Consider the following 21,195-nt stretch of genomic DNA (forward strand, 5'->3'; position numbering starts at 1 on the left):
AAGTGTGGGATGAGAGAGAGCATTGCGTAAATGCCAAGGTTTCTGTTCTTATTAGCATTATTGTAGTTTCACCAGGGGACTTTAATTGGGTTTAACACTCTCTAGTATGCAGCTGTATTGCAAGGACTGGTTGTTTTTGTTTGTTTGTTTGTTTGTTTTAAAGATTTTATTTATTTGACAGAGAGAGAGATCACAAGTAGGCAGAGAGGCACGTAGAGAGAGGGTTCGGGGGGGGGGGGAAGCAGGCTCCCCGCTGAGTGGAGAGCACGATGTGGGGCTTGATCCCAGGACCCTATCATGACCCGAGCCCAAGGCAGAGGCTTAACCCACTGAGCCACCCAGGCGCCCCGGACTGGTTGTTTTTAACATTTACTCTGAGACAAGGGGGAAGAGAAGGAAAGCTCCCCCACCCCCAATCAAAATAAGAACTATTTTATAGCAGAGTCAAATGTTCTGTTCATGTGGTTATCTTCAACTTTAGTATGAATCATTTTCTGAATAGAATCTGCTGTTTCGATAGTTGAACATTGCATGTATCATTTTCGACTCCACTCTCTAGCACTTGCTATACACCAAAAGTTGCTAAACTATGATAGATTCTGGTAAGATAGGTTGTAGCCATTGAAATATGAATAATTCTTACTCAAGGAACTAAGGCTGTAACAATTTTTGAGTCAAAGCTTGTTATGTCTAATCAGATAGGGTTCTTCCCCACTCCCCCAGACAATTTAGGGATGTTGCTTTCTCATTGTTTAGGCTCTAAGTTATGGCAATAGTAAGTGCATACAAGTGTTCAACTGTGTATGTTTTTGATACTGTGTCCAAGTCACCAAGTGTGTGCCTTTTGGTTGGAGAATTGCACACTTTGCAGCCGACACTTGCACATTTATACCCATGCACAGACTTAATGGGAAACATTTGAGTCTGGTTGCAAAGATTTGCTCAGTGTGAAATCTGTTCCTAACACAATGGTCAGATTGAAAGGAGTTTCATTACATGGCTGGGCATTTCTTCTTTCTTTGGGGAATATAAAAGGTGAATGCAATACTTTACAGTTTAAAGTTACCACAAAACTTCATAATCTTAACCTCAATATCTACCCCTCACTGTATCCAGAGAACCAGAGGCCTTGAGCCTGTTACAATTGCCTGTTTGACCTTGGTTAAGTTCCAAAAAGCCAGGGAGAGTTCAAAGCAGGGCCAGAGGCAACTTCACACTGTAATCCATGCTCCCCTTTTCCTTCCCTCTTTACTCTCTCTACATCCTCTGGTATGAACTACAGTATATATCCATTTCAATAACCCTAGACATTGTAGATTCTAGAACAATGAAGAAAGCGTCTTTCCTTATTAATACTGACAGGCCCTTTGGTCAGAAAATGTCCCACAACAGATGTTAGAGAATGTGGTCATAAACCAGAAAGATATCTGTTACAACTTTTAAGGCTGCTTTATTTCTAGCTTTCTAAATTCCGCTGGGTAAGTTTTAATTTTCTTTTCTTTTTTTTTTCTTTAGAAACCCCCCTTGAGGGTTTAGGATACAGGAAAAGTAGTTGTGGTTTAAGATAAGTTGCCGACTTTGCTTTTGCATTAGTCACCCCTGCCCTAGCTCCCCAAAAAGAAATAAAGAGAGAACAGAAAGGACAATTATGAAGCAATATCTATAATAAAACAGGAATGAGTTCTTTAAATTTATTATTCAAGGTACTGTATTTGGAAATTGAGTAATGCCATTTTTTTTCAGTCTAAGTACTCTGGATGTTATTTCAGTCCGATCATATTATTGGAAGAGGTTTTTACATACTTTTAACTGTAGGCTAATGAATGCATTCATTGATATTAAAAAGAATCGAATTGCACTCTGACATTGGGGATGTAACAAGTGAATTACTACTTTAGTACTGAGTCTGAAATTCTACTTTCTTTTATTTTTTTATTTTTATTTTTTTTAAAGACTTTATTTATTTATTTGACAGAGAGAGAGAGAGAGATCACAAGTAGGCAGAGAGGCAGACAGAGAGAGAGGGGGAAGCAGGCTCCCCGCTGAGCAGAAAGACTGATGTGGGACTCAATCCCTAGACCCTGGGATCATGACCTGAGCTGAAGGCAGAGGCTTTAACCCACTGAGGCCCCAGGCGCCCCGCCCTCTACTTTCTTCTAAAAAAAATATTTTATTTATTTGAGAGCGAGAGAGAGGAGCAGAGGGAGAGGGATAAGCAGACTCGGAGCTGAGCACGGAGCACAGCACTGGCCTCAATCCCACGTTCCTGAGATCATGACCAGAACTGAAATCAAGAGAAGAGTCCGATGCTTAACCACCCAGGTGCCTCTGATTCTACTTTTTATCAAATGAACCACCTAGCACAAATGAATTCAGCTTAAAATCCTTTTTTTAAAAAAAAAATTTAAAGTAAACTCTACCCTTAATGCAGGGCTTGAACACATGACCCTGAGATCAAGAGTCTCATGTTCCACCAATCGAGCCAGCCAGGTGCCCCCAGCTTAAAATTCCTACTGATATCACAAGCATTGTCCGTAAGTAAATAAAACTGGAGTTTTAACACTACAGTAATGTCTTTTTTCCCCAAGATGATTTATTCCCTATAACATAAACCAAGCAAGCATGACAAAACGTGAAAAAGAGATGGGAAAAGGGCCAGAAATGGAATGAAGACACAGATGACAGAGAGGACAGTTGTATGTGGTTCTGCTCCCACGTCACACAGAGCCCAAATCAGTCCTCTACCTGCTGAGATCCACACTCCCTTCGCTCCCCCAACTTTGAGTTTGGGCAGGAACGGGAACATGTGCCATTCTCTTCATGTTTTTATTGCAGAGCACCTGAACATTGCATGAAGGATATGAAGGTTAGAGTATGGGTATCTGATCATGTGAACTCAGGGGAAGGTTTCAAGGGTTATGGCAGATTGTATTTTCCTTTCGTTTTCTTTTTAAGATTTTGTTTTCTCTAAGTAATCTCTACACCCAATGTGGGGCTCCAACTTACACCCCCAAGATCAAGAGTGGCACACTCCACCGACTGAACCAGCCAGGCACCACAGATGCTCAGAGTATAATTTCCAAAGGATGTGTGTGAGTGTGTGTGTGACCCCACATGATCGTTTTGCAACGTGATGTTGACGTTCCTCCATGGGGAAGTTATGTGCTATGCCTTTGCACTTGGATATATCTCTGTAACTGCTTTGACAAGTGGAATGTGGTGGAAGTGGCATGGGTTTGAGACGGGGTCACAAAAGGCAATATGGCTTCTGTCTCTGGATGCTCACCCTGCTATGAGGAAGCCCCAGCCACTTGGAGAAGCTGCCGCAGGTGTTTGCATGCCTTAGCTCAGAAGTCATGCTGCGTTTGGAGAGCCTGGAAAAGAGGTGGGGGAGAAAGGAAAAGGAGAGGAGGTGACTATGTCCTTCAGTAACTGGCTCTATGAATCCTACTGCATTTCCTTCCGTACTGGGCACTGCTCTAGAAGCTGGTGTACAGCTATGAACAAAATAGACAAAAATAGCCCCCTTCTTAGCTCCTTCTGCAGATTCCGTAAATTTAACTTACTGAGCCGTGTACAACTGGGAAAACCAAGCTCAGATTTTATATAATCCTGACCAAGTTTTGTGATTTCAGTGAACACATTTCACAGGAATTAATTACTTCTTTAAAATAGAGTTCCTCTTTCTTATAGATGAAAGCCCAGGAAAGTTGATGGTGGTCCTCCCCCACTGCCCCCATATGATTATTGGGGATGGCAGTTAAGTCATCTTTGCCCCTATGTTTTACTTTTTCCATAAAAATCATCAGGAGTCAGGGCGTCTGGGTGGCTCGGTCAGTTCAGTGTCTGCCTTTGGCTCAGGTTATGATCTCAAGGTCCTGGGGTAGAGCCCTGTATTGGGCTCTCTGCTCAACAGGGAGTCGGCTTCTTTCTTTCTCTCTGTGCTTGGGCACTCTCTCTCTCTCTCTCTAAAATAAATAAATAAAATCTTCAAAAAAACCCAAATCACCAGGAGTGTGCTCACCCATAGACAGCAGCTTGGGCATAGTTGGATGGCAGACACACCTGCCTGGAAGGCCCTTAGGTGGGAAGATGTGAAGGTCCCTCCCGGACTTGGGGAGATGCCTCTTCTGTCCCTCAGCCCCTCCTGCTCTCTTCTGTCAGAGCATTTCCTGCTGACCCTCATCCTTCCCTCCTGAATGGATGTCCTTCAAGGATAGGCCCATGTGAGTCTCATCTCCGCATCCACAGTCCCCAGGAGGGTTCTAGGCCCAGATTAAGTGCTCAGGGAATGTTTGGGGCCTAGCAAATGAATGAATTTGTGCTTGGGTGGCACCATCCCCCTCCCGACTCCATTCCCCTTCCATGTAATATGTTGTTTTCTTGGCCACCACTGCTTTGGGAAACATGGAGGTGTATGACTTAGCTCTTCCTTCAAGGAAAGACTTGCTGTCCAGCTGCAGGGAGGGTGGGCAGTAAAAGGCCTCTAGCTGTCTGCATTCCAGGATCTGCTTTATCTGCAGAGAACCACCCTGCCCAAAGCCATGCTCCATCAGGGCAGGCTGGATCCCATGACTGATTGCTGAGAACATTGGCCCCACGGGGGTCCAATGCAGATGGGTAATATTTATTCTATAGCTCCCTGCCTGGTTAGCTGAAATAGGAACCCATTCCCTGCACCCCCCACTTCTACCTCCAGCCATTCTTCTCATTGACCTTTCTCAGGTAGTGGTCCTCAAACACTGTGTACCCCCAAACTCCATCTCAGCCCCTGCTTCTGGGACACCCAACCTGCCACACCTTCCTTATGCCTTTGGTTCATTTGTAGGACTCTTTACCTTCAGTTCCTTGATTATTCACCAAGGTAACTTGTAATGTTTATTTTGTTAAGGTTTTAAAATAGTCAACTCTGGTTGTGGTCCAGAAGAAAACTGACAACTCCAAATGAAGGTACGGCACTCTCTCATTGGAGTGTTCGCTTCGAAAGTTCGGTGGTACCTTTCTCAGTGATGCTAGGAATATACATTTGGCCAATTTTAGACTTATTTTTATGAAATCACTACATCAACCGATAATGCACTGATCATTGGTTTTTCTTTTTTCTTGACCTCCATCCTGCTGTTTTGAATAATCAAATGCCTTGAAAAGAAAAAAAACCTATTTCAGCTGGTAAATATCAGGGTCACACCTAAGATTCCCTTCTCTCTGGAGTTTCGCCCCTTCAGGTCCTAGGTGCCTTGGTACCTCTTTGATGCCCTCAAACAGGCTCCTTTCACCCATCTCCACTTTTTTTCAGTTGTTCCTCAGGGAGTGTTGGTCTGTTACAAATTAATCTGCCACAGCTGGAGGCAGAATTGTCCAGGATCACCTTCCCTTGAACTCATTAATCTTACCCAACAGAAGTGATTGGAAAAAGTAGATGTTATCTTTCAGTAAGGAAGAAGAGGAAAATTAAAAGATTTTCAAGATTAAAAGATTATTAGAGGGAAAAAAATATAAGATTGAGCAGGCTCTGGAGAAGCATGTGTTGCTTTTTCAATCAGTATTATATTCCTTAATTCATCCTTAATTAGAAAAACACGACTTTCACTTACCCATAAACACATTCAAATCTTCATTCTTCCTGTTATTTTTGTTTCATTTTGTTAGTTTTTTCAGGTCGAGCACTCTGGGAGGTTTTGGCTGGCTTGGTCAGTAGGGTGGGCAGCTCTTGATCTCCAGGTTGTAGGTTCAAGTCTCATGTTGTGGGGGAGGATGGGGGGGTAGAGATTGCTTAAAAGTGAACTCTTCAAAATAAGTAAACAAATTCCATCACTTTACACTTAATTAAAAGGACATTTATCATAAGTTAAATTTTTAAGAATTGAATAATTGTATATATATATATATATTTTTTTTTTTAAAGATTTTATTTATTTATCTATTTGACAGGCAGAGATCACAAGTAGGCAGACAGGCAGGCAGAGAGAGAGAGGAGGAAGCAGGCTCCCTGCAGAGCAGAGAGCCCAATGCAGGACTTGATTCCAGGACCCTGAGATCATGACCTGAGACGAAGGCAGAGGCTTAACCCACTGAGCCACCCAGGCGCCCCTATATATATATTTTTAAAAGATTTTATTTATTTATTTGACAGACAGAGATCACAAGTAGGCAGAGAGGCAGGCAGAGAGAGAGGGAAGCAGGCTCCCCACTGAGCAGAGAGCCCAATGAGGGGCTCGATCCCAGGACCCTGGGACCATGACCTGAGCTGAAGGCAGAGGCTTAACCCACTGAGCCACCCAGGCACCCCAGGAACTTATATTTTTATTCTGAAAAAAATTTGAGTCTCCAGTTAACTCTATTATTTACAGTAAAATGTAGTAAAATTGTGTGCATAATTGGATTCAATGGATAATTTAAAAAATTTTATCTTTGGCTTTGAACACAGGTCCTCATTTGCTTGTTAAAGATCTGTCTTCCTGATTATGTTTTACTTAAACAAATATATTGACTTTTAAATCTATCTTTCTTGGTGAAACAACTTTTCCCTTTTACTACGTGTGTCAAAGTTTACATGTGTTTTTCAGATTGTGTCCTTCCTCTGTCAGTAGAGTCGCATTCCATGGTTTTCTGTAAGACGCCCCACAACAATTAATTATGCTAATTGGAGTCCTTTGTAAATATTGATGTTTTTAGCTGTGTACAGTGAATACTTTGAGTCTCCATTGCTTGTTTCTTTCATAGTTCTCCCAGGAATTTCAGAGTCACTGTGCCAAACCCCTGATGGGCTAGTTGGAGAAGATCTCTACCACCACGATGAAAGAGATGAGGCAATGCTTCAGGGAAAAACAACAACAAAAAGATGGAGAATGGCTCTCTGGGCAGATGAGAGTAGAATTCAAGTCTATTGACAAATGCTGCTAGGACTGCACACGCCCACTGGGAGTCAAGGCTGGGAGGAAGAATGAGAACAAAAGTGGTCAAGGTAGGTATTAGGGAGAGTCTCCCCACTGCTGGGTGGGACAGGAGACCAGCTTACCTGGTCAAGCAAGGCAGTCTTCCTCAACTGCATCCAACTCTGGCCAGGGATCTTTATTTTTCCCATGTGAAGACACTGTGGTTTTCTGATTTCTTCTCAGTTTATGTCCAGTTGATTTATTTACTCAGTAGTTCATTCATTCATTCATTTATTAAGGGATTTATTTCAGACCTACTCTGCACAGACACCAAACAGTTAACAATGCTCCATTGCATACCACCTCCACTTCCCTTTTAAGCCTGACCACTTCCCTGCCTTCCTCCATCCCCTCCTCCCTTGGCCTGTCCCGCATCCACTCAGCAGCACCACATCAGACCCTGGGGCAAAAGACTGATGCTGAGTCAGGACAGGAAAGGGAAGGTCATTCCAAGCTACTTCTGACAGATTCCTCTTGGTTCTCCAACTGGTTTTTCAGTCTACAGTCCACATTCCTCTGGCTTCTCTGTTGAAAGACCCAGGATCTATTATCTAATTTTCTTTGAAATGTAGATGCATTTTATTTTGCATCTTTAATGCAGCAAGGCTTACCTCTATTATCTGCATTTGGCCTTGTCATTCCATATAGAAGAGTAAAGGGAAGTGAATAAAAAGGAGTTGGAGGGGGGGAAAAAAAGGAGTTGGAGGAGAAAATGTTTTTGTTCTTCACTTTTTTTTTTTAAAGCTTTTTTATATATTTGTAAGTAATCTCTACGCCCATCATGGGGCTTGAACACACGACCGACCCGGAGATCAAGAGTCAGATGCTCCGGTGACCCAGCCAGTCAGGTACCTTTTGTTCTCCATTCCCCATTGCTATAAGCAGTAAAGATCTTTGGAAAACTTCTAAGTGACTCCATACCTCAGAGACAAGAGGGCAGGAGACAAGGGAACAGACGGTATCGTATCCTGCAGCAGACCAGGGAAGAGAGAGACATGGGTCATAAGGGACAGATGGTGGTGATGGGATAGGAGGTGTAGGGCTAATCCTGGGACCATCAGAAGAAAATAAAAGGCTTACGGACTTACCATCTGTACCAGCTCACACACGCATGCTCTAATTCAGTGTTTCCAAATGCCTTCCTTGGAACACTAGTCCCAGGAGGTGTTCCACAAGAAAAAGGGGCCTGGCTTTCAATATGTCTGGGAAAAGTTACATAGCACATTCCTGTCTTAAAGCAGTCCTGCATAAGAAAATCAGTTTAATCTTTCCCTTCCTTCTCATTAGCAGGATGGCTGTGTCAAAAGGTGTGGACCTTTAAAATGTTGGTAAATTACTGCAAATTCGCATGTTTCTACATACACCAGTGACATGTGGGACCTCCCCCATGATCCAGCATTCCCTAGTTTGGTAACACCTTTTAAACTGCTAGGGAGCTCATGTTCCAGAAAACACAGGTTTGGTACACTGGTCATTTTTTTATCTTCCTCTGGCCTGTGTACAGGGTATATTCCTGTGGGTGAGGAACTGGGGCTCAGAAATTGACCACTTCTTCTTTTTTTTTTTAATATATATTTTAAAAGATTTTATTTATTTATTTGACAGGCGGAGATCATAAGTAGGCAGAGGCAGGCAGAGGCGGGGGGTGGGGGGTGGGGGGGTGAAGCAGGCTCCCTGCCGAGCAAAGAGCCCGATGCGGGACTCGATCCCAGGACCCTGAGATCATGACCTGAGCTGAAGGCAGAGACTTAACCCACTGAGCCACCCAGGCGCCCCAGAAATTGACCACATCTTACACAGTCAACTCTCTTTACCCCAACCTGCTGGGGCCAACCCACCCTCCCTTGGCCCCACCCCCAGCTGGCCATGACCCTGCCTGGGCACAGATGTCAGCAAAGGCTGTTCTTGGAGAAGCAGTCACTCAAACTGCTGGAGGGTAAACTCTGGATATTTTCCTTTGGAAGCATTGGTAAATATATATGACAGCTAGGTTTCTGTTGTCTTATTTCTGATAGATTGCAGGTTATTAACTATGGTGGCTTTCCCCTGTGATTCTAACTGCCATATATAGCAGGGTTTCAAGGATGATAATAATAATAATAATAATGGCCATCATTTATTGAACATCTACTGTATGCCAGGTCCTTGAGAGACATCATTATTTGTCATGACGGCTCGGAGAGGTTGTTACTTGCCCAAGGTTACATCGAACCAGGATTCACTCCATTTTCTCTGACTTCTCTGAATCATACCTCCTTTTTTTTCAAAACGTGTTTTGAGCTCTGAGCAACAACGAATGTTTGGGACACACCTTGTTGCATGATTCGAGACTGCACTAATCCCAAACCTCACTGCCAGGGACTGGCTGCTTGTCCTCACCCTACCCATTGATTAAGATCTGCTTTGGTTTAAACAGAGTTAAACCAAAGATTACTGATACTTTCTTATTCCCTCCCCGCTGTCCCTGGCATATTCCCTTTATTCTTCCCCTCTCTTTTTTCTTGTCTCTCTTTTCTTCTCTTCTCTCACTTTTTACAAGACTGGTGAGGTTTTGTCTTTTCTCAGAATGTAACATCTTTGCCTTCTGCCCTGCGGGGCATCAAACAGTAGACCTTGTGAGATAAATCAGATGAGAGGAAAAGTTAGTGATTCCCGATGTTTCCATCCCACAAATCCTCATTAATTCCATAGTCCAGCTCTCCTACGTCTTCCTTCACCTTCCCACATCCCCATTCCCCCAGATAGGGAGGTTTTCCTTTGAAGGGGCAGGGGCTAGGGAAGGATCCTGAACACAAAGAGCAGAGAGGTGCGGGAGGGCTGCAAGGGGAGGGGACATTCCAGCGAGACACAAGGATGGAAGTGAGAGGAAAGGTCTTGACACTACAGAGAGGGCTGAGAATGTACAGCTGGGAAGCTCCAGAAGCAGCAAGGAAGCAGAGGAAAGAGCAACAGAAAGAGGAGACAAGAGATCAGAAGGCTGGAAGGAGCCCGCCAGAGAGGTAAAGCTGCAGAGCGGAGAGGACAAGGTGGAAGCAGGTGACAACACAGACATTTTGGAGAACAGAAGGGCATTCAGGGAGGAGAGCCAAGGCCACATAGGGTCGACTGTGTTTTTTTTTTTTTTTAAGGATTAAGGATGAATCACTGTTTTCATAAGCATCAGTGCACACGCCATATGCTAGGTGTTGCTTGAGTGGAAAACACGTTACACTGACTTAGAACGAGCCTGACAGCCTCACACTCTGCTCTGCCGGAGGCTTGGGGAGGGAGCCCCGTGGGCTTAGATGCCCCCAGAGATGAGGTAATGCTTCTCAGGCGTCTCTCCGTGCACGACCCTCGCCTCCTCCCTCCTATAAAGTAAAACCCAAACCAGTATAAACCCTGTAAACATTCCTTGGCTGCTCAAGGGTTAGAAGAGAAGCGGGGTTAGCTGCACCACTAATGACAGATTCCATGGTAAAGGCTCAATAAACACTTGGTAATTAATTACAGAGAAAAGAGGAACAGGATACTAATTTAGGTCATAGACTCCTTTGAAAATCTGATGAAAGCTACGGACACTCTCCCCAGAAAAAAGCACAAGTGCATATACACAGCCGATTTTATTTATAACATCAGGATGTTCACTAAGATCCTGAGGCCAAGGCCAAGGGGGCAGGGGGTGTGGGGATTTGGGTCCACGGACTCCTGGGTAAGAAGCCTTGACTTAAAGTATGTGAAATGCTTTTATAGCCATGCACCAATTTCTCAGACCCAAACCCTGGAGGTAGGGTAGAAGATGCCAGGACTGGACAGATGAGGACCCTACATGCAGAAGTGGGTGATTCACCCCTACTGTCTCAGAGGCAGTGTGTGGCTAAACCCGAGAGCTCCAACCTCTGAGGCCAGGCTTGTTTCATTGTCCACTGGAAATTTGGGACCTGCTGTTTGAAAGACAGAACTTTTGGGGTGAGAGTGAGGAAAGAAAAACAGAACTTTTTTTTTTAATTAAAAAAATTGGGGGGGGGCGCCTGGGTGGCTCAGTGGGTTAAAGCCTCTGCTTTCGGCTCAGGTCATGATCCCAGGGTCCTGGGATCGAGCCCCATGTCAGGCTTTCTGCTCAGCAGGGAGCCTGCTTCCCCCTCTCTCTCTCTGCCTGCCTCTCTGCCTACTTGTGATCTCTCTCTGTCAAATAAATAAATAAAATCTTTAAAAAAAATTGGGGGGATAGTTATCAGGGCTTTAAGAAAAGGAAGAAATTTGATTGCATTTCCTCCTTATCCTTTGAACCAAGAGCACATTTTCCAGCTCTTCTTTGCTCTACACTCAAAATAGAAGATGGGGCAAGTGCCGTGGATTTGAGGTCCAGTGAGAAATGACCACATGTTGAAAGATACTATTAATAACAATATTAATAATAATTACACATATTACAACTGCCACGTCTTCCCCTTTGTCAGAAAACCCTACTTCTTTTTTTTTTTTAAAGATTTTATTTATTTATTTGACAGACAGAGATCACAAGTAGGCAGAGGCATGCAGAGAGAGAGGAAGGGAAGCAGGCTCCCTGCTGAGCAGAGAGCTCACGCCTGGGCTCAATCCCAGGACCCCAGGATCATGGCAGAGGCTTTAACCCTCTGAGCCACTCCGGTGCCCCAGAAAACCCTACTTCTCATGGGGTCCGTTTATGATTGGATGACATATATTACACGGAGTAAAGTTGAGAGCGACCCTGCTATGCAATCAGGGTATGCTAGCTGCTGGAGCAATATTCTCAGCGAGGCGTGGACCAGGCAGGACTCCAGAGGCTTGCCATTCTGAAACTCTTCTTGTCAAGCAGGCTGTTCTCCTTTGGGGTTTAATAATGGAACGATGTATGCCCATAACCATGAGTCATGGAAAATGAGTTTGATACTGAGTGGAAGTTTCACTGCATGAGAGGTTGAGCTCGTCTGACTTTATACATTGTTTTGTTGGGATTTTAGTAGGGTTGTTTGTTTGTTGTTTGTTCGTTTCTTTTGGCTTTGTAATATCCCTATGATAGCCTTCAATATCCTCAAGTCTCAAGAATTTATGGCTAGAGTACAAGGTCTCAATATATGATATGGGCATAAAACCCACTCAGGGAGCTTGTTAAAAACTCCTAGGCTCCAAGCACTAGGCTAAATGCTTGACTCCATAGGCATGGGGCCAGGGGTCTGCGGTATAAGAAGGTCTAAGACCGAGTTTGTTGCAGTAAGCCTGAGTATGTGCTTTGAGAAGCTCTGATCTAGAGGGTGAGAGGGGCACCTAGTCTATACCTCTAGCAGACAGATTCCCATATTGTAGTTCCGGAATCACCCTTCTGTGCCTTCTGCTCATCAAGGATGATGAGCTCCTTGAGGGCAGAGACATATTTATGCTCCTGGATCCTGGCACAATTACTGGTTGTTGACTGAGTGAGAGAATGGGGATAGGAGTTGAAATGTCAGAGGACGAACATCAATGGGGTGAGGCATTTTGATTGAACACTCCAATCACGAAAAAGAAATATTCATTTAAATAATAGAAATCCCATATGCCATAAAATTCTAAAACAAAGGAATCTTGACCGCACACACATCAGTGCTCGGGGTAATTCACTGCTTCCCTACCCTCCATTCACCCTGTGTTGCGGGTGTCCGTCTTCTTGAAGTGAGACATTTTCTGCTGTTTTGGAAAGCATCATTTGGAAAACAGCAACAGGACGGAAGCACATACTTTGTATGTAGGTCCTGCGGCAGAGAAAAGAACTAAAGGTCTGGTTCCTGCCTGGGAAGAGATTAGGTGGGAGACATATGATGTGTGCAAGCAAACGAGGCAACCAGATCAGGGAGTGCCAGGAAGGGGAGGGGAGTTGGGTGTCCAGGCTGCCAGTTAGAATTGTCTCGGGGGTGGAAGAGGTCCTTTGGGGTTTGAGCAAAAGCAGAAATGGGAGTTTATAAATGTTGATTTCTTTTGTCAGTCTGGAATTGTTTTTGTCTTTTCTGGGCACAGCACCCCCTTAATTTTGGAAGACTCTCCATCTCTGCCGTATGTGGTCTAAGAGGTATCGGCTTTTCCCTGGACAAGGAGTGGCATCCATCTAGACTAAGCAGAATTTGGAGCTCAAACCCAGAGTTTCTAAGGTGGGAAACGACTAGATCTGATTTACGCCGTTGGTGGGATTCTAAAAAACGCTATTTTGGGGCTCCAGCTGCCTAGATTTGGGTGTCTGCCCTTGCTAGGGCTTGACTCTCCCTTTCCCCTCAGTTCTTCCCCCCAGATGCCCTGTTTGCTTAAGGCAACAAGAGTTGGGGTCTATTGCATGAAGCCAAAGAACGCTAACTAATGGATGCAGAGAGCGAGAAGGTGTAAGTCTAATTCAGGGTATGTGCAGAGCCTGTGTTTGGCTGCAGGGCAATGTTCCGGCACAGGAAAAGCTGGAGACAAGGCCGAATACATACATTGGCACTCGAGGAACTTATGGGCTTTGAGAGGTAATGGGCTCCTTGATACTGGAGGTATTCTGGTTTCAGCTGGATGACCACTTGGTAGGAATGTTCCTTACATGATTCAAGCATTATATGAAATGACCTTGGAGTTCACCTTCAACCTAAAATTCTCAAGCACTCGCTAGCCTTTTACTGTCAGTGACAAGCCCCCAAACTTAAATTCCAGTAGCCCAGGACAATCATAGAGCGCGGCGACAAAGAACGCACAGATATGTAATGTCCTGGGACTGTCTGTGGTACATTCAGTGGGCACCCCAACAGTTAGAGAATCTCAGCTCTCGGCATGTAAACCACCCCTTAGCATTTGGTCAAGTGCACATCTACTTGGAGAAAGATAATTTTGCTTTCCCTACATGAGGCAATAATTTGTAAGCCATATGCATTAGGATTGGCTTTTAAAGCAGCAGTTGCTGTAATAAAAAATTCAACTTATGGGAAATTTCAACCATCCCTCTGTATAGTTCTTTCATTCTCAGTGGGGTTTGGCTGGGGCCCTGAGAAAGAAGGAAATTTTCATCGTGGTAGTCATTTCAAACCAAGCTGTTAGAGCATAGTCGTGAATGAGGTTGGGGTGAGAAGCAGGAAATGAGATGAATTTATGATTTATTTCAATGCCTTCAATTCCCGAAGTGTGTTTTAAATTTTTTTTTTTCCTGGATATCGACTTACCTTCACACAAAGCTTGTTGTTGTGTGCTCCTGGACTAGGAAAGAAAAACATTGTAAGGGCCTGCTTTGGACCATTAAGGCTCCTAGTGATGGGTTACAAATCAGCCTTTACATTTACTCTCTGCAATTTACAATCACCTACCAAAGATGATCAGGAGCAGACCATTTTCCTGTTGCAGCATATCTTTGAGGGCATACGGAAATACATACGCTCTTAAGTGTCTGTGTCAAGACTGGTCTGTCATTCAGCAAGCATGTAGGCACTTGACGTTTGCTAAATGTGTCACAAGTTGAAATTTGGTAGGATGTCTTCTAAACCAAATGGCTTCTTCTGGAACCTATTAAACATGTGAAAATGGCAAAGAGCATGGGGCTAGTGTCAATCTTTTTTTTAAAAGATTTTATTTATTTATTTGAGCGAGAGAGAGAGAGAAAGAAAGTGCGCATGGGGGTTAGCAGGGGGAGGGGCAGAGGGAGAAAGAATCTCAAGCAGACTCCGGGCTGTATGCAAGGCCCCACTCGGGGCTCCATCTCATAACCCTGAGATTGCGACATGGGCCGAAACCAAGGTCAGAAGCTTCAACTGACTGAGCCACCAGACACCGCCCCACGAGTATCAATCATTATTCCATGAGCTTTGCTGGGTGATGAATACACGTGGTTTCTCTTGTTGAATGACCCAGCCCTGGAAAGACCAACACATAGAAAGGAGTCATTACAACAGAAGGTGTAGAGTCAGATAACCAAGCCATTCTTTTGCTTAGTGCTGAGATCGGTGCTCCCGTGGTTTCTACATAGGAACTGAAATCGTGTAGAATTCACAGAGAGAAGGTGGAAAGGAGGAGTATAAGCAGAAGGAATAATATGACCAAAGGTTTAGAGGTATGACCACGTGTGACTCCTTTAGGGGACCATGGTCATCGGGAGCCTTGCTATTCAAAGTGTAGCCCCCAGACGAACAATGTTTTCATTCTCTGAGGATTTTCTTAAAAGGAAGATGCCTGTCTAGTACATCTGGCGAGGGGCCCAAGACTCTGCCTCGCTCACAAGTTCCCACCCGACGTGGCTGCTGACGGCTCGACCACACACTCTGAGTAGTCGGGAACGAGAGCATCTGAGCCTAAGTGTCTTGATGCGAAGTAACATCAAGGCTATAAAGCTCATCGGGGCTGTTCTGAGGTGTGTGCAGCTTATCCTGCAGCAACGACTTTGAGGGTAAGGATGCCTGAGTTCTGTTTTCACCTTTGCAACTCTCTCCCCTCATCCACAGACTTTATATGTCATAGGATGGCTAATTACTGTCACAGTTTGTGACCTATGGTGCGCTCTCTGGCCCGGCAGTTTGAAGGAACGGCGGCAAGCCTGCTGGTGCTTGGTGGGAAGGAGCTAAGAGAAACGACTAAAGCAAACACTGCGTGGTGTCAAGATACAAAGCAGATGGCCTGTGTCCTAGCACACTTGACACAGAGCCCAAACCCGTTGGAACAATTGCTCATTTATTCATTCAATCATTCAACCCTGCGCCTGGTTCTTCCGCTCAGCACTGGGGGCAGGAAGGGGTTGGTGGTGAGCCGGGTGAGGAGGGGAGAAGGGACGATTTTGACCTGGATTTGAACTCAGACTTGGAAAGTAGTTTTCCTTAGCCAGATGACTCTGACACAGCAAAAGTAAGAGCGGAACCTGGGTTATAATGTAGGATTTGAATAATTGTGGGATAGGAGTTCAATACGGGGGACCGATGTAGTGTCACTGAAATGTGGATAGATGATGTACACAGTTGTGAGCAAACCACAGGCTGAACGTGTACTTTCTGAGCAGTTTTCAAAGCACTATGAGGGGTCATCTAGAGAAGACCTAATGTGATCCAGACACAACCCAACACACCATCTGAAAAGAATGGCAGAATTTTAGCTTGACCCATACATACATAGCCCGATTTATAATGGTACCTGGATGGATAAGATTCCTCTTTCTTTCTTTCTTTCTTTCTTTCTTTCTTTCTTTCTTTCTTTCTTTCTTTCTTTCTTCCTTTCTTTCTGGGTGATTATTATTGGCTTTCAGCCTTGCTAAGATCGAAAGGACCTGAAGGTTTGCCAGAAAATGGATTGCTAGCTAATGGGAAAAGAAATATAAAAGTGATTGGGATTCCCCCAACTACCAATCACTCTACTCAGACAATATAAAACGGAGTGTGAAAGTCATAAAGACTAAAATCCTTTACCTCATGAGTGGCCTCTCATTCATTTTATTGAGCAGCAACTTCGGGCCAGGTACTTTTCATAGGATACCCTCTTAATTCTCAAACAGCCTTATGACCAACTATCATTATTAATATTTTACAGGTAAGTAAGTTGAGACTCAGAAAAATAAGGTAGCTTGCCTAACAACTGGTCAGTTGCAGAGTCCCACTTGAATGTAGGTCTCCCTGGCTGCCTGAGGGATCTGCCCTCCAGGGCAGTGACAATCTGTGCCCTGAATACCTACATTTGTCTTGAAAGACAAGTGATCCAAAACTAATGGTTTTAGGAGCAAGTCAAGGTCCCTACCGTAGAGCACCTAACAAAGTCAACGGTTTCAAGGATGAGGGAAATTCTCATCGTTGGAAAATTTTTCTTTCTTTCTTTCTTTCTTTTTTTAAAGTTTTTATTTATTTATTTGTCAAAGAGCGAGAAGGAGAGCACAAAGCAGGGGGGAATGGCAGGTAGAGGGAGAAGCAGTCTCACTGCTGAGCAAGGAACCCAACATAGGACTCGATCCCAAGACCTGAGCCAAAGGCAGACACTTAACCGACTGAGCCACCCAGCTATCCTTCATTGGAAAATTTCTTAATGAGAAGGATGAATGTCATCTGGACACACTACTAAAGGTAAACTTGGTGGTGTCCACAGTGTCTTATACTCTAAGGAAGCTATGTTCAGCCCTCTAGAATAGCGAATTTTCCGTTGGAGAAGCCTCTCCAAATGGATTAGAGATGGCTCATGAATTCTCATTAGAAATCTGTAAAATTAAAATGAATTAAGGATCAGACATATTTTTGAGCCTTCAGACAGCAGTCTTCCTTTTTCTGGGAAGGCTCCAAATGGATGTTAATAGAAGGGTGAATTAATTCCCTGACACAGAATATTCTCCTATTTTGTTTGGAAAAGGTATGATGGTTCATTGGGAAGTGAAGCCTGAAGGATATGGTTGGTCCTAAAGACCACTAATGGACCTGGAAGAACACTCTGGGATAGTGAGTTCTGCTTCAAACCAACCAACCAACTAAATAGCCATGAAGTGAATGGACCTGAGTTTTTAATTTTCTGTTCGACCACTTTGTAGCAACTGACTTTGAACAAGTCATTTCGACTCCCTGAGAATCAATTTCCCCAGCTCTAAAAAGAGACTAATGATACCTGCCTTTCATGGTGGTTAAATGAGATGATGTGTATGTAACGAACCTAACACAATGTCTAATGTCTAGCTGACACTTGGAATTGGTATTACAGTAAAGGATTATTTATCTATGAGTTTAAACTTGGTAGTAGGGGAAAAATGAGATTATGAAATGGTTCTAAATGTATGTTTAATTTTTTTATTTAATTGATTTATTTTTGAGAGAGCATGCTTATGATAGCAAGCAGGGAGGGGCAGATGGAGAGGGAGAGAGAACTCTTAAGCAGGCTCCACGCCCAGGGGTAGGGCTCCGATCTCAAGACCCTGAGATCACGATCTGAACTGAAATCAAAGAGTTGAAGGCTTAACCCACGGAGCCACCAAGGGGCCCCTAAAAGCATTTTTTTAAAAAATTGTCCATGCGGCGCCTGGGTGGCTTAGTCAGTTAAGCATCTGCCTTCAGCTGGGATCATGATCCCAAGGTCCTACATTGGGCTCCCTGGTTAGCGGGGGGTCAGCTTCTCCCTCTCTCCCTGCCCCCTACCCCTGCTTGTGCTCTCTCTTTCTCTCTCTCAAATAAATAAATATAAGCTTTTTTAAAAAATTGAAAAAGATATTATCCATTAGAAAAATAATAGCACAGGGGCGCCTGGGTGGCTCAGTGGATTAAGCCACTGCCTTCGGTTCAGGTCATGATCTCAGTGTCCTGGGATCCAGCCCTGCATCGGGCTCTCTGCTCAGCGGGGAGCCTGCTTCCCCTTCTCTCTCTGCCTGACTCTCTGCCTACTTGTGATCTCTCTCTCTCTGTCAAATAAATAAATAAAAACTTTAAAAAAGAAAAATAACAGCACAAAAAAAAGAAAGAAAAAAAGGAAGAAAAAAAAGAAAAGCACTGTCTTAACAGAAGAGCCATTTGCGATGATCTCTGGGCTGTGATGATAAAGGTGAGGTGAGGAGGGCCGGGTCTGCGAGAGGCAGACCCTGGATGACACGGGATGCTGCGGATGCCCTGTGGGTGCTCTCGTGGAGTGCTGGTCCTTCCCGACTAATTTATTTTGATGGGTAACAGCTGTTTTAAAGCTTAAACTTACTAGCGGGCAAGCATGTATCACAAGAAATGAGTTTGAATGTGCTCTGCAACACATGGAGGCAGGAAATTTCATTGATTTAATTTTTCTAAATTTAATTGAATTTAGCTCCTCGGGAGCCACCTCCCAGGGCTGGTAATTTGACCAACTTTAGTTGTCCAGGGTGAGTTTCTCCACATCCCTACTTTTGTTTTGTTTTGATTTTCCCCACACTCCTAGTTCTCTGTAAGAACTCTCTTCTACCTGTTCCGGACTGAAGGTTTGTGTCTCTCCCCTGTCTCCCCACCAATCGTATGTTGAAATCCTACACCCCAAGGTGATGGTATCTGGACATGGGGCCTTTGGGAGGTGATTAGGTCATGAAAATGGAGCCCTCATGCAGGGAATGAGTGTCCTCATAATAGAGACCTTGGAGAGCTTCCTCACCCTTTCCACCATGTGAGGAGGACACAGTGGGAAGGAACAAGAAGCAGGACTCTATCAGACACTGAGTCTGCCGGTACCTTGACCTTGGACTTCCCAAGCCCCAGAACTATGTTTAGAAGTTGCCCAGTCCATGGTCTTCTGTTAGAGCAGCCCAGACAGATGAAGAAACCTACTCAAAGCATGGTCCTCCAAAAGCTTGTAATACCGAACTTGGGGTCCCACCCCAGACCTGGGAATCAGAATTTGTGCTTTAACCAGAGACTCCAGTGATTCATGTGCATGTTATAGTTCGGGAAGCATCGATGGGAGGGACTTGGAGACCCATGTAGTCCTGAAAACGTAAGGAAGGTCTGCTGGTCCTCAGAACGCCAGGATCACTGAGATACATTTGTCCAATCTTTGGAGGTTGATGGGAAGACAGGTGTTTCTATTTGTTCTGGGCTGCCAGAACAAATTGGTTCCTTCAAAAGTTCTGCCCACCCTGTGCACCTGGGTGGGTGGTCCTTCAAAGCACCAGCATTGATTTCATCATCCCCCAGACCCTTGGGACCAACCATTTCTTCCTACATCACTGTTGCTGCTCCTATGGAGAGGGGGGCGTTAGGGCCCAGGAGAGGCTCCACACAGGCTCAGCAACCTGCAAACCAGTCTTTTCTGCGAGGTTCTAAGAAACAGGTCTCAGGTGTGGTCACTGGCCAGTGACTCCTTTTGGGAGGAAGGACACCCAGTTCCAGCAGTGAACCAGAATCAGCAGCCAGCAACATGAATCCACAACATGGGGAAATACTTGGGAAAGCCAGTGATGATCCTGGTTCAGGCTGGACCAGCCAGGCTGGGGGGTGGCTGCGTTTCTGTCCTGTGAAATAATGTAGGTGTGAGTGGGCCACTAAGACTCTTTCTCAGGGCCGGAACAATGACTGTCTCCCGAATCAACATCAGGCTATGCCATCTAACTCAAGGTTTTAGTGACATTGGATGCACCCTCCCCACACCCCTCCCCCGCGCCTTGAGAATAAACAAACAACTAAGAATTTCCAGGATGTTTTAATTACTTATTGTGAAACGGCAACAGAAAATTTGAAATTGAGGCTGATTCAGGAAATTCAGAATCTGAGCCTTTTTTTGGGTAGGTAATTGATGTTTTGGGAAAAATAATTTGATTAGAACCCCTAATCCACTTTTATTGTTATTGAAAACAACAAAACAGATGCTGTCACGGTAGTGTTTAGCTGACTAAGCTTTTGAGAATTCATTTATCCTTACAAGGTAGCACATCTTGAAGGAAAAGAGAAAATGTTGCTACAAAAACTTAGCATACAATAAGTTTCGGTATAAATATTCATTAGTTCCAGGTTCTGTCTTCCTTCTTTCCTTCCTCCCTCTCTTCCTTCCTTTTCTCCTCCTTCTCCCTTCCGTCTATCCTTCCTTCCTTCCTTTCTTTTTTAAAAGATTTTATTTACTTATTTGACAGAGAGAGTGACAGCAAGAAAGGGAACACAAGCAGAGGGAGAGGGAGAAGCAGGCTTCCTGCCAAGCAGGGAGCCAGATGCGGGGCTCGATCCCAGGACCCTGGGATTGTGCCCTGAGCCGAAGGCAGACATAATGACTGAGCCACCCAGGTGCCTCCCTTTTTCTCTCTCTCTCTTTCTTTCCATGGAAGGTGAGATCTTAAAAACCAGCTTGAGCCAAATCTCATATGAATTGTGCCTTGGTCTGATCTCCACTGACCTTTTGTTCCTATAATTAGAATCACTGCCTACATCACTATTAGTTAAGGAGGCTTAATATTTAGATAGATCTGTTTTAAAATTGCTATTAAATTGGGTGCAATCAGGTTCCCATGTGAGCTCACCAGTCTTCAGACCCAGGGTGAAGGCTGTTTCTCATTTAAACGTTGTCAAACTAAGAAGAATGATTGGTTTGCTCCTGAATTTTGCATAAGTCAGCATAGTAGAAGCTTAGTCATGCAAATCCCTATTACTTAGCATGTCCCTAGCCCAGAAAGGCAGAGCCGTGTTTCCATATTTTATCTGTGTTTGTAGTTGAAAGCATGCTTTCTATTGTGCTTTTAAAGAACAGATGTCAGGACAATGTTTAAAGCACATAACCCGAGTCTTGAAAAATGTTTTTTCTACTTTAAAGGGGGGGGGATAAAAAAGAATCCACAATAATGAATTCAGTCTGCCAGTTTGCATTTTCAAGGAATATTTTA

This window comes from Lutra lutra, chromosome 6, assembly GCF_902655055.1.
Source record: "Lutra lutra chromosome 6, mLutLut1.2, whole genome shotgun sequence".
Lineage (NCBI taxonomy): Eukaryota > Metazoa > Chordata > Mammalia > Carnivora > Mustelidae > Lutra > Lutra lutra.